The sequence below is a fragment of the Myxocyprinus asiaticus genome, chromosome 36, assembly GCF_019703515.2.
Source record: "Myxocyprinus asiaticus isolate MX2 ecotype Aquarium Trade chromosome 36, UBuf_Myxa_2, whole genome shotgun sequence".
Taxonomy (NCBI): Eukaryota; Metazoa; Chordata; class Actinopteri; order Cypriniformes; family Catostomidae; genus Myxocyprinus; species Myxocyprinus asiaticus.
This window is the reverse complement of record NC_059379.1, coordinates 1,701,968-1,716,998: the sequence shown is the minus strand read 5'-3', so window position 1 is coordinate 1,716,998 and position 15,031 is coordinate 1,701,968. Positions and strand designations below refer to the sequence as shown.

General features: G+C 39.4%; 1 protein-coding gene across 4 annotated transcripts in view; it reads right to left on the bottom strand.

Moving 5' to 3' along the window:
* The window catches only part of pald1a (phosphatase domain containing paladin 1a), a 129,623-nt gene that overhangs the window by 103,591 nt on the left and 11,001 nt on the right, over positions 1 to 15,031 (bottom strand). For 2 of the 4 annotated variants that reach the window (XM_051673592.1, XM_051673590.1), the window contains exon 1: positions 5,628 to 5,894. The exons of 1 other annotated variant lie outside the window; for it this stretch is intronic. The gene's annotated coding sequence lies outside the window, so the exon portion shown is untranslated. Of the gene's footprint in view, positions 1 to 5,627; positions 5,897 to 15,031 lie in introns of those variants that run through there. One more of the 4 variants, XM_051673593.1, reaches the window with a different exon arrangement.

Below are 15,031 nucleotides of genomic sequence, written 5' to 3'. Positions count from 1 at the left end.
AATGGAAAACAAGACAAAAACACGTGATAACAATAGGATTTTTTGCAGTGAATTTCTTTACTGAATTAATTAATAAAAAGTTTTTTTCCCTTTAATTCAGTGATGTTATTTAGATGTATTTTTATAATATGATTTTGTCCTCTTTATTGTTAGCAAGCACGTTTAATACAATCTTTTAAGTCGGGGCACAAGCTGAATAATTGGTTAATAGCTAATGATTAATCGTTGCAATAATTGCCGAATAGTCGAATAATTGTTAGATTTTTTTATTTTATTTATTTTATCCCCTTTTCTCCCAATTTAGAATGCCCAATTCCCACTACTTAGTAGGTCCTCGTGTTGGCGCGGTTACTCACCTCAATCCGGGTGGTGGAGGACAAGTCTCAGTTGCCTCCGCTTCCGAGACCGTCAATCCGCGCATCTTATCACGTGACTCATTGTGCATGACACCGCGGAGACTCACAGCATGTGGAGGCTCATGCTACTCCCCACGATCCACGCATAACTTACCACACACCCCATGGAGAGCGAGAACCACTAATCGCTACCACGAGGAGGTTACCCCATGTGACTCTACCCTCCCTAGCAACCGGGACAATTTGGTTGCTTAGGAGACCTGTCTGGAGTCACTCAGCACGCCCTGGTTCAAACTCGCGATTCCAGGGGTGGTAGTCAGTGTCAATACTCGCTGAGCTACCCAGGCCCCAATAATTGTTAGATTAATTGATTATTAAAATAATCATTAGTTGCAGCGCTATACATGTATCTTCATTTTATATATTGCGACAATCATCTGTACATAAAGAAAGAGAGAGAACAGTTACAAAACCAGCACACATCTACAAATGTGAAATCTACATTTCCCCTAAACAGGGAACTACACAAATAAAAATACGGACGTTTACGCTCTCTAAAATAAAGAACAATCCAAATGCATGACAATTCGGCACACATGAATAATCAAATGCCATGGGACATTGTCAGAATTTTGACAACCAGCGTTTTGCCTCCATTCACAGTGTCAAAGCTCAAGAGCATCTTCAGAACTTCCTCTTTGAATGAGGGCACCGTGCAGCCCCGGAAAAACCAACTTCCTCACACAACTTCCTGCATTGCAACACCTTGAGGATTGTGTGTGAAACTTCAAGACCATGAAACTGAGGAAAACTCCAAGCTCCTTTATGTCCAATTTAAAACATGGTATTTCAATCATGGTAACTGCCCATCAGTCATGTCAATACAGTGTTCCTGTAGCTCAATTGATAGAGCATGACGCTAGCAATGCCAAGATCATGGGTTCCACCCAGGGAAAACACAAACAGATACATCATATACCATGAATGCAATGTCAGCCGCTTTGCATAAGAACATCTGGCAAATGCATAAATACAAATGCAATAAGATGCATTGTAGGACTCTATTTAAGCTGTAATTCATAAGAAGAAATTCATATGAAAGGAAGCCTGGATTAATCGTAAAAATCTATATTTTTACCCTGTCTTAACTCACAGTTCTAAAGACAAAAAAACTGAGAAACAATCAGAGCAACAAAACTTTACATGCAGCTAAAATCAACCATTCCATCAAGCTCAACCTGCATCAAAAAGAACCAAGACGAGACAAAGAGAGAACATACCTTTAAAGTGATAGTTCACCTAAAAAATTAAACTTCTGTCATCATATACTCACCCTCATGTTGAAGCAAATCTGACTTTTTCGTGGAACACAAAAGGAGAAATTTTGAAGAATATCCCGGCCATCATAAAAGAAGTCCAAATTCTGAGCCTTTTGAAATCATTCGACAGTTTTGTGCGAGGAACATACTGAAATTTAAGTAGTTCTTCACTGAAAATCTTCCCTCCGCTAAAGAGCCACTTTTATGGTGCGTTTTTGTCATTTTGGAGCTTGGCAGAACCAGTCCCCATTCACGTTCATTATATAGAAAATAGTGGAAAGGGACATTCTTGCAAAAAGCACCTTTTGTTTGCTTCAAACAAGTTTAGAACAGAGACAGTTTAGCTGAGACAGACCACTTGAATTAAAATGAATGGGAGAACGTGTAATGACAAATATGGCGGGAGTAGAAAAGGTCCCACCTTACAGGTAAAAGAGCCAATCACCTTTTCGATACAGACATTGCCATTGTCTGTGAACTCGAGAACATGCATGCACATTAGCTGGACCAGCCTGAAAAATAGCATTTTTTAGCGTGATCAGAGCTAAAGAAGCACAATTTATGATGCCACTTTCATCAGATTTTGCAGCCAATTATTATTATTTATTTATTTTTCTCCCAATTTGAAATGCCCAATTCCCAATGTGCTTTTTAAGTCCTCGTTGTCGCGTAGTGATTCGCCTCAGTCCGGGTAGCAGAGGACGAATCTCAGTTGCCTCCGCGTCTGAGACGTCAACCCACGCACCTTATCATGTGGCTTGTTGAGCGCGTTGCCACGGAGACATAGCGCGTGTGGAGGCTTCACACCTCCCACCGCGGCAACCACGCTCAACTCACCACGCGCCCCACCGAGAACAAACCACATTATAGCGACCACAAGGAGTTTACCCCATGTGACTCTACCCTCCCTAGCAACCGGGCCAATTTGGTTGCTTAGGAGACCTGGCTGGAGTCACTCAGCACGCCCTGGGATTCAAACTAGCGAGCTAGCCAACTCCAGGGGTGGTAGCCAGTGTATTTTACTGAGCTACCCAGGCCCCTACCTTTGATTGCAATCTTGACCAACAGTTAAAAAAAAACAAAAAACATTTTTTTTCCCCCCATTATAGTGGATAGGAGCATTATACGCACAGAAAATAGCTGCCCAAGATTGCCACCGAGTGACCTGACTTGCCTTGAAAGAAACTTTGCATTTCCTATAAAAAACAAAAACAAAAAACAATTCCCAGAATGCTGCAGTACAATTTGTGCATCCTCTCATTCACACACACACAGAAATAGCACATAATTATAGTTATTCTGAACAGCTCTTTGAGCGCAGCCCAAAATGAAAACACAGACTCGCCATCCACATACTTTACAACCACTTACACACTCTCTCACACACACAACAGTTGTTTTAATGTGTGTGTGTGTGTGTGTGTGTGCACAATCCTAAACTATCTAGAATCCAACCGGGATAAATTTGGCAACTCTGCCTTCATGTCACGACTACAGCAGTGCTTCTCGACTGATGGGTCACAAGCCAGACAGCAGAGGAACTCGCAATGAAAAATGCAAATAATAAAATGCAAATAACTTCATTTAATCACTAATCATCAATGATCAACTGGAGCTTGACAGCCCGTATGGAACATCTCCTTTTGTGATCCAAGAAAGGAAAAGAAAAAAGTCATGGAAGCAAGTTGATGCCAAATTTGAAAATTGATCCTGACCCATAGACAGACAGACAGCATGTCTCTCTCTCGTCCCCATTAAACTCTATGGAAAACACATCATGGGACTGCATGCGTCAATTAAACTCCAGCACTGAGAAATCCAATTTATTCATATTTTATTTTCCGTTTGTTTTCCGTCCCAATGAAACATCCTCATTCTCTAAGCTTGTGTCATGTGGCTCCAAACGTCCAACTTCTGACACAATCAAATAAGGAAAGTTGTGTTGAAATAGTATAAGGTTCAAAATGTAACAGAATGTAACAGACATGCAATATACAAACGTTACTTTTCTAAGAACTTGTTGTGTTTTAAATATGTTTTAAACTCAAACTCTTTCATCATCTCTACAAACTGTGTGCAAACTGAGGTACACTATTCAAACAAGATATTACAATGATAAACAAAACAAACGTATCACTAAATTGAGACATTTTGTGATGATAAATAACTAATAAATGAATACCAACATTAAACAGAGAATGCCAAACACAAGACCTCTACTGTTAAAGGAATATTCCGGGTTCAATACAAGTTAAGCTCAATCGACAGCATTTGTACCACAAAAAATAATTTCAACTCATCTCTCGATTATTTAAATGGAAGTAAATGTTGCCAGTCCATAAAATTTAAAATACAAATTTCAGAGTTTACCAGCATTACATCGTCATGGCAATGGAGTTGTAATATTTAAAATAACTTTACACAGAAAAGATTGGTTTCAATTATATATAAATGATTCATGTTTAGATTTTAGTGTGATAAATTATGTCTAGAAGCTACTTTTGAAACAGTGAGTATTTGAATGTTTATGGACTGGCCCCATTCACTTCCATTATAAGTGCCTTATTGTAACCGGGTCAGTGACGTGACGCTCATTTATTTATTTTTTGTCCATATCTATTAAATTATTCTAAAATACATTACAAATGCACTTTACACAAAACACATCTACTATGATGAACATATTGAGTATTTTATCTAGGGCTTAAATTAAAAAAAATATCAAGTGGTGTAACTGCTCGGAAAAAGTAAAAAAATTAAATAAAAGGCGTGTCTCTTTGCATGCGTAGTGTGGAATAATCTTTTATTAATCATTCCCCAAAAATTATAAGCAGTAATAAAAAATATTTTAAAATCTGATTAATATTTGAAAAACTTGGTCCAACAAATTAAAGTCAGGTGGTGCAACCAACACACAGAAAGCTATTTTGTTGTCATGTGACAAAACTTAAAAAGGACACCAAGACTGTTTGTAAAGATTATCAATATTTATATATTTTTATGAAAAGGCACATTTTGTTCAGGTCAAATGGAGTGACCGTGAGTAAATCTTGATATTAAATTAAAAAAAAATAATAATTCACATTGTTTGAAAACTTTTGAAATTAATGATAAAGTTGTGTGCACTGGAAATTATATTAATACAGTTTACTTGAGGGTTACACTACTTAACATTTTTAAAGTCTTTAAATACATTTTGTAGAAAATGCAATAAACGTTTTTTCAAAAATGTGTAAAACCAACAAACTTGACGCGTTTTCGATTTTTTGTTTTTTTATTAAAATTTGTATCACCTCGGACAACTTTAATTTTCAATGGCCCGACCAACTTTAGTCTTTTTTATTTAGTTAGTTATTTATTTTTTTACAAATGCTGTTAATTGAGCTCTATTTGTATTGAACCCGGAAAATTCCTTTAAGAGTGTCTGAGAAGACTCAACCGGTATACTACCAATCAAATGTGAAGACACACCCACTCATTCTTTGTTACGACCATTTTCCACATGCTAGAATAAAAGTAAAGCCATCAAAACTATGAAGTAACACAAATGGAAGTATGCGAATTATCTAGTGACTAAACGCATGTATTTGAGGTTATGTAGATTTCAACTTTGCACTTTCAGATCATCCCTGAGATGCTTTTGAAACCATCTTGAAGGTGTTCACGCATACGCTGGACACTTAATCACTGCTGCACCTTCACAATACACCTCACCCATTTAAAAAAAGTAATAAAAGTCTAGTTTTGTAAAGACATTTGTGTGTTGGCACAATTTATGTTTGTCTGCTAAACTAATTTTAATAGAATAAGCCATTAGAGCAAAGGTTGTTTTTTTAAGATCATGCCAAACATAAATTCAGTCAAGTGTCCAGACATAAATAAAGTACAAATAACATGCATCCATTCACTCGTCACACACACACACACACACACACACACGTTCTGACTGTACCTGTGAACACACGCCTGAGCACCATCAAATCCACAGCTGAGGTCAAACAGACAGGCAGAGAGATCGACAGGTATCACACCGAACTAACTCAGCCGTGCCATGAGACACTGCGCGTGTGTGTGTGTGTGTGTGTGTGTGTGTTTAGGGCAGTTGGTCTCGATTAGTAGTACGTGCTTATAAAGAGACAGCCAGAGATCTTCAGTCTGAATGACAGCGAGCGTCCGATACACAAACACAATCTCAGGAGAGGAAGCCTGGTAAATCCATGTGTGTGTGTGTGTTTAGAGAATGTGTGGGTGGGCCCTTGCTGTCTTACTCAACATCAGGCTGCATCACACACACACACACACGCACACACACGCGCGCACACGCACTCAGGCATGCGCACGCACACACGCGCACACAGACACACACACACTCACTCACGAACACACAGACACGCACACACTCACACACACACATATTACCACATGAATTAAAAGCTCTCCACAGTGCGACCGTTTCCTCCAAACACACACACAGTCGGCGCAAACCAAACAACACAACAAGCTATCAGCATGTGTGTTTACATCACGTAATTCACCCGCGGCTCTAGTAAGCAAACACATCACACTAATCACTTCATTCGTAAGCAATTAAGAAGCCCAGTCTCTGTTTGTCAACACACACATCTGAGTAAACACAGTAAATCTCAGCGCAGGTTTGAGAACTGCTGAAATGAGTAAAATGGGACATGTTTTGAGCTGTCTTAATGAAGACATACCTACCATAGACATGGTATTTTTATATTACGTTTATTATAATGCATACAGACTAGCACAAACCCTAACCCTACCCGTAAAAGAAAACTTTATTTACTCTATTTGCATTTAAGGATAACGCGAAGTAAACCCAAGGGGCCGTTTAACACTGAACACATTGTTATTCTTCAGTTGTTTTAACAATGTCCCGTTCCTATTTTATTATGAAATAAAAATAAATAAATAAATTATAAAAAATATTTTTTGCTTTTTCATAATGAGGCCTATTTTTAGGGCCGCTTCACTTTCTTTATGCATAATATAATTTCATTTTTTTATCGACTTATGACATTTTCTTGACTGTGAGAATCACCAGTAAACATAGGCTTACACTTAATGAACGTCAGGACTTTTGCACCGCATCTCGCTGTGTTTACAAAGTTGCGTGCAAAAAACGATGACGTTGGGAAATTGAAAACACAAACGAAAACAGATATTTAATTAAAGAAAATGCATTAATTTCACTACAGTTACGCCTCTCATCCACAGTAGAATGCCGTATTCCTCCTCCAAAAACAGAGCGCTTAGAAAGCGCTCTCCATTACAACATACTTTGGAAATATTGACATTGAAATACTGAATTAAAAACAGTTTTCAAATGAAAACAGATATGTGCGGATATGGCCTAAAGGCTTGGGTATACTCCGTTAGTTCGCGTGCCGGATCGTCTCGCACACGGTCGAGCGCTTAGCCTTTTAAATGTGACCGTGAGCAAATACAAACAAATGCGTTCGACACAGTGCACTACGACTGCTTTGGAATACTCTTTTGCACGACGTTCATGTTTTGAGATTTGGAATGCCCAATTCCCACTACTTAGTAGGTCCTCGTGGTGGCGCGGTTACTCACCTCAATCCGGGTGGCGGAGGACAAGTCTCAGTTGCCTCCGCTTCTGAGATCGTCAATCCGTGCATCTCATCATGTGACTCATCGTGCATGACACCGCAGAGACTCACAGCATGTGGAGGCTCATGCTACTCTCCACGATCCACACACAACTTACCACACACCCCATTGAGAGCGAGAACCACTAATCACGACCACGAGGAGGTTACCCCATGTGACTCTACCCTCCCTAGCAACCGGGCCAATTTGGTTGCATAGGAGACCTGGCTGGAGTCACTCAGCACACCCTGGATTTGAACTCGTGACTCCAGGGGTGGTGGTCAGCGTCAATACTCGCTGAGTTACCCAGGCCCCCTGTAACCTTTTTTTTAAAGAAAGTCAAATCGAAACTCAAGCAATCTGATTGGATCAGCTCCTCAGAATCACTGGGATTTCCAGGGAAAACTGTACAGGTGTATTTAGAGTAAACTTCTAACAGAGTCCAAGATGTGTGTGTGATTCACTAATACAGCAGAAGGCAGTTGTCTGAGACACACACACACACACACACACACACACACACACACACACACACACACAACATGGGGCAACAGGGTGAGGCAGGAAATTGCTCTCAATCTTGATCTCAATCTCAAACAAGACAAATTCACGGGAGAACTTAAACTTCAGTTCATATGAGTCTAGAGAAAATTACATTCCTCATTCAAATACATTAACAAGAGATGCTTGCTTATCAGTAACATCATTTCTTAATTGAGTACTTCTGCCAATCTTAGAAATTCTATCATCATTTACTCATCCTCATGTTGTTCCAAAGCTGTATGACTGTGAAACATCAATGGAGATGCTAGCAGAACACTTAAATTTAAGTCTATTTTTAAGATTCATGCATTTAGGGGCCTGGGTAGCTCAGCAAGTAAAGACGCTGACTACCACCCCTGGAGTCGCGAGTTTGAATCCAGGGCATGCTGAGTGACTGGCCCGGTTGCTAGGGAGGGTAGAGTCACATGGGGTAACCTCTTCGTGGTCGCGATTAGTGGTTTTCGCTCTCAATGGGGCATGTGGTAAGTTGTGTGAGGATCGTGGAGAGTAGCATGAACCTCCACATGCTGCGAGTCTCCACGGTGTCATGCACAACGAGTCACGTGATAAGATGCGCGGATTGACGGTCTCAGAAGCGGAGGCAACTGAGACTTGTCCTCCGCCACCTGGACTTAGAGCGCATTGGGAATTGGGCGTTCCAAATTGGGGAGAAAAATTAAAAAAAATAAAAAAAGATTCACGCATTTAAATTTTCAACAAATTTCCACCAAATTAAATTGTGTAATTTTTATGTAAATTAAACTACTAAAATGTTTTTCTTTTAAGTAAAATTTAATTCATAAAATTCGTATAATTCATTCAACTCCGTTAAAGATCAATTAAATTTGATGGAAATACGTTATGAAAAAAATTATTTGCGTGAACGTTTATGCCGCTCTTTTCAATCTCCAGAGCTGATTTTTTTTATATAGTGAATATCAACTTAAATGTTAAGCTATCATATCACTTCAGAAGACTTGGAATATAGCACATAAGTCATATGGAAGACGTTTCTGATACTTTTACCGTTTTTTTTTTTTTTAGCTAGACAGCTTTAGTTTACATTTCTTGTATAGAAAAGAGCAGCTTGGACATTCTTTAAAATATCTCCTGTACACCACAGAAGAAACAAAGTCATGCGGATTTGAAACGACATGAGGGTGAGTAAATGATTACAGAATTTTCATTTTTGGGTGAATTTCTCCTTTAAAACAGAATAATTTCTGTAAGGATGTCTCGCTGGAGTCAAACTGATGTTTATGTGAAAATAAAGTTCAGCCACTTCCTACAGCAGTCTGAGGTTCTGATGAACCTGACGATGCAATACGACGACGAAGAAACACAAGCCTTTAATGTGGGGCAAGAGCAAAGCCTCAGTGAAACAGAAACAGGAGGAGGAGAGCGGAAATCATTCATTTCTGTGTTGATGAGGCTCTGTGACACTTTGGTCTACTTGCACTTCATGGTTAAAGAGGGATCAAGATAAGAACTATCAGAGGAAAACAGAGCGACCCCTGCGTGAAGAGAAATCTTCTCTGTTCAATATGACTCTGGATTTAATTAGAGAAATGAAGCAAAGCAGACGAGAGCTGCTAGAGGAAGTGATTTGATGTTTTGAAGGTGTAAACAGCATTTAAACATCCTGTGAAACTTCCCCACAGGCTCTGAATATAAAACGGCTATCTGCCCATTTCCTGCAGCCCACCGTCTGCATTCTGTCACAATGATAAAGGCGCGTTTGTGTTTTAAACATCTGTTTCCGACTGGGCTTTGAAAAATGCAACACCTGCATTTGTGTACGTGTCCGTTAGGATGAACATTTCCTTTCTGGATTGGAATTATGAATGTAATTGAAAACAAAAATTTAGATCTAAAGACAACTCAATCATTTGCCTCAAACAATAAACTATTAATGAAATGTGAAATGAAAGCTTTCTCTGCAAAATTGTTTTTTCTTCCCGAATCAAACTTGAATCAGAAATAACATCTCAGCTCTGTTTTAAAACCTTGTGAGCTGCTTACTATAGACCCCGTTTCCACCTGGTATTAAGATGCGTCTCGAGTGATCCGATCACGTGTTCAGGTGAGACACGTCGATGTTTACACCTGCTCGGATTTGGAGGGGAGGGACTTTGTTTCACGACGACACACATCAACCATTAGTCAGTGTGTTACTGCATGATAATAAACCACACCAAAATACTCCGGAAGATATCGCCAAAAGTTCATTTTAAAGTAGCATAAGTAAAACTTCACATGAAAGTAAATTTTAATCTCTGTTTTTACTGTTTATTTAAAATGAGGCAAACTTGGTATCATTTTAATCTCCAATCTTTTAGCTAGCATCTTACATAGTCTTTTAATTCTCAGATAGCCAGCAGAAGTGACCAGCCAGGTTTAAATCCCAGTTGCCCCGATGGGGCACGTTGTAACACTGCGTTACAATGTGCCCCAATTACAAAAAACTATATGCATTCCATGCAGTCAGATATGTAATTTACATAATTCCCCTTAGTGCGTGCGTGTGTGTGTGTGTGTGTGTGTGTGTGTGTGTTGTGTCACCAATCCATGCATTATTTCGGTCAATGCTGTGGCTTTGTTGTGTATTTACTGTCAAGTGTCAAAATTATTGCTATATTATATATGACAAAGTAAATAAATGGCTTTTACTGACATGAAAATGTAGTTTATCTTCTACGCTTTTATTTTTTTATTTTCTCCCCATTTTGGAATGCCCAATTCCCAATGCGCTCTAAATCCTCGTGGTGGCGTAGTGACTCGCCTCAATCCGGGTGGCGGAGGACGAATCTCAGTTGCCTCCGCGTCTGAGACCGTCAATCCGCGCATCTTATCACATGGCTTGTTGAGCGCGTTACCATGGAGACGTAGCGCATGTGGAGGCTTCACGCTATTCTCCGCGGCATCCACGCACAACTCACCACACGCCCCACCGAGAGCGAGAACCACATTATAGTGACCACGAGGAGGTCACCCCATGTGACTCTACCCTCCCTAGCAACCGGACCAATTTGGTTGCTTAGGAGACCTGGCTGGAGTCACTCAGCACACCCTGGATTCGAACCCGTGACTCCAGGTGTGGTGGTCAGCGTCAATACTCGCTGTTCTACCCAGGCCCCTATCTTCTAGGCTTTTTAATTAGATCAGATACAGTTATATGGTCTTGTTACAATGTGCCCCCCACCTATGGGGCATGTTGTAACATTTCACTTTCTTTTTTTCAAGGTAGATTGCGAAAAAAGTATACGTTGTATTCATGAAACAAGACCACATGTGTAATAGACACGTGTGACATTAATGTGAAAAAAGAAAAATACATCGAACCCCAAGTACATTTACACAAACTTAAGAAAAGTGCCCCGCTCTCCCCTACTTGTATTAACCCGAGCTGTAGATGTTTGTGCTTCTCATAAGTGTCTCTGCATGTTAGTGCCTTTAATAACTAAAATGGTTTAGTGTGGAAAACTCAATTTTCAGTTTTCTAATGTCATAATTTTCCAAATTATGCAGTCATGGAGAGCATTTTTTTTAAACGTTCAGTTTTCGGTGGAGGAAAACGCCATTCTTGTGTGGACGAGAGCTGTAAATGTGGCAAAATCAACGCGTTTTCAAATAAACTAATATGTGATTAATCCATTTTCATTTGAAAACTGTTTTCAGTTCCTAACATGATCATTTTCCAAAGTATGCGGTAATAAGCCCTATTTTCTAAACGACATTTGGGGTACAGTTATTATCACCCGACGTCTGTGATTTCATGTACCAATTCGGACGGGACTAAGATCTCTGTGTTTATTACGGAGGTGGGAGTGTCTGTTTTCTAGAAGTGCACGTTACAGAAGGTTGAACACATTTTTGAATTAATTTAGGTGATAAAACTAACGCTTATTTTAAACTTGTCTGTTTAAATTTAAAATTATAATTTTAAAAACAAGTTTTACATTTACTGATTTAATTTTAATTTAATAATTATACATTAGAAATTACTTATTTTAAAAAGCCTATTAAAATAAACGTAACATGAGTTTATAGAAGCGGCTGCTTATAATAAACGCACTGAAATAAACAATACTTTTCTGTGAATTATATAATTTTAACGTTACATAACTGAGATCAGACATTTCAAAAAGTACCGTACCCGACGCTGATATTGCAGTGGCCAGTCTTAGCAGTTTTCGTGATTTGGCTTATTGGATTATTTTTTTGTCGGACGGTCAAAAATATGACCATATTGAAAGGCTCACAACAGGAACAAGACTGGTGCACACTGTGCATAAGTACAATCTTTTTTTTACTTTTATCCCCATTTTTCTCCCCAATTTGGAATGCCCAATTCCCACTACTTAGTAGGTCCTCGTGGTGGCGCTCTTATTCACCTCAATCCGGGTGGTGGAGGACAAGTCTCAGTTGCCTCCGCTTATGAGACCGTCAATCCGCGCATCTTATCACGTGGCTCGTTGTGCATGACACTGCGGAGACTCACAGCATGTGGAGACTCATGCTACTCTCCACGATCCACGCACAACTTACCACACGCCCCATTGAGAGCGAGAACCACTAATCGCGACCACGAGGAGATTACCCCATGTGACTCTACCCTCCCTAGCAACCAGGCCAATTTGGTTGCTTAGGAGACCTGGCCGGAGTCACTCAGCACGCCCTGGATTCAAACCCGCGACTCCAGGGTTGGTAGTCAGCGTCAATACTCGCTGAGATACCCAGACCCCCACATAAGTATGATCTTAACGGTAGTTCAAGTAGGTCAAATCATTGAAGGAGAATCATTGTGTAGATTCAATATCAGCAATCACAGACATTCATGACTTGTCTGATTCAGATGGAATTAAAATCACAAAGTACGACTGTGAAACACGAATTTCCCTAACCTCCTCAGGGATAACTAGTCCAGACCGAATAGGGCTATAGAGGGCATTTTCGAAACACTATTTATGGTCGAGGAAAACGTCATTCCACTGTGGATGAGAGACATAAATGTATCAAAAATCAAAGCGTTTTCATGTGAAAACAGATTAGTGTGGATGAGCCCAATCTGTTTTCATTTTCAGTTTTCTAACATAATCGTTTTTCAAAGTATGCAGTAATGGAGAGCGTTTTCGAAAAGTTTTTGATGAAGGACAGCATCATTCCAGTGTGGACGTGAGGCTTAAATGTAGCAAAAGTCTATGCATTAATGCCAAAACGGATTAGTGTGGATCTGTTTTCATTAGAATACTCCATTTTCAGTTTCCTAACATCATCGTTTTCCAAAAGTATTTGGAAATGGAGAGCGTTTTCAATGGAGCAAAGCGCCACTTTAGTGTGGACGAGAAGCAGAAACATAGCAACAACAATGCATTTTCAAACGAAAACAGATTCATGTGGAAGTGGCCAAGGATACCTCATTTTGGCCAAATTCTAGGAGAGCATCGCAATGTATCCTTGGCAGTGATCCTTGGCAGCCTTGATATGTTGCCTATGTAAGCAGTAGACACTACAGCAAGGCAGGCAGCTCACTAGCTCTTAAAAAAAAGAGCCGATTTAGGACTGACAGACAAAAACTGGACAACACGACATCTAGTGGCACAAATCAACTTAGCATCAGTAACACCAAACCACAGACAGTGAAACACTCAAACAAGACTCAACAAAATCAGAAAGACACATTTTCTCAAGATGAGGTTGTGATATAACCTCCTCAAACAACACTAACCAATTACAACAAATATACATCTAACATATCCTGCCACATCTCCGCACGGCAACAGACCTAATCTCTAAAATAATCCCTAAACTTATTTATTCATTACTTTTACAACAAATAAAATAAGTCTTGCTGGATATGCAATGCATCACTCTAAATGGCATGAATGTGACATAAATAGGAGCATGCATGTTCAAACTGTCATGATCAGGTGCAAGAGGATCTACGATTTCTATAGAGAGAAAAAAACAATCATAGGACTAGCTGTCACAGTTTTTAATCAGCGTAACCTAAAGTCTTGATGGCATAAAAGCTGTTGAACAGGTCCATTTAACACACATTGACCACCATTGCGGGGCATGTTGTCACAATGGTAACCTGCTGTTTATTGACACTGATTTGAGACAAATGCATTTAAAAAATGAAACCAAATCTAAAAGTAAAAGAAATCCATAACAATCTGCATATAAAATGTATTTTTGCCTATTTATTGACTCTTCAGCTAAATGCAAAGAGTAAAACAATTATGAAGCACAAATCCAAGATGGAAAAGGTATCCAAGTGTGATTTAACCGTGTTCACTTGTTTACTTGCCATCAAAAGATAAAAAATAACCTAAGAGGGTTTGAACTAAGTTGGTTGAAATCAACATACAGTGCTGTGATTTTGTATGTTTTATATTAAATTGTTTTAGATCTTCAAATGAGATATAACATAAAATAAAGGCAACCTGAGTAAACACAGATTTCAAATATAATTTTTTTTATTGAAGCAAAAAAAAGTTATCCAACACCTATATCACCCATGTGAAAAACTAAATGCCCCCTTAAACTTAATAGCTGGTTGTGCCACCTTTAGCAGCAACAACTGCAACCAAACACTTCCGATAACTGGAGATCAGTCTTTCACAACGCTGTGGGGGAATTTTGGCCCACTCTTCTTTGCAGAACTGCTTTAGTTCAGCCACATTGGAGGGTTTTCGAGCATGAACTGCCCGTTTAAGGTCCTGCCACAGCATCTCAATTGGGTTCAAGTCAGGACTTTGACTAGCCCACTCCAAAACTTTACATTTAGCTTCTTTTGAGCCATTCAGAGGTGGACTTACTCCTATGCTTTGGATCATTGTCTTGCTGCATAATCCAGATGTGCTTGAGCTTCATCTCATGGACTGATGACCGGACGTTCCCCTTTAGGCTTTTCTGGTAGAGAGCTGGATTCATGTTTCCCTCAATTATTGGAAGTCTCCCTGAAGCAGCTAAGCATCCCACACCATCACACTACCACCACCATGCTTGACCGTAGATGATTCTGTGTTTGATTTACGCCAGATGTAACAGGACCCCAGTCTTCCAAACAGTTCCACTTTCAACTCATCAGTCCACAGAACATTCTCCCAAAAGCTTTGAGGATCATCAAGGTGTGTTTTGGCAAAAATTCAGAGGAGCCTTAATGTTCTT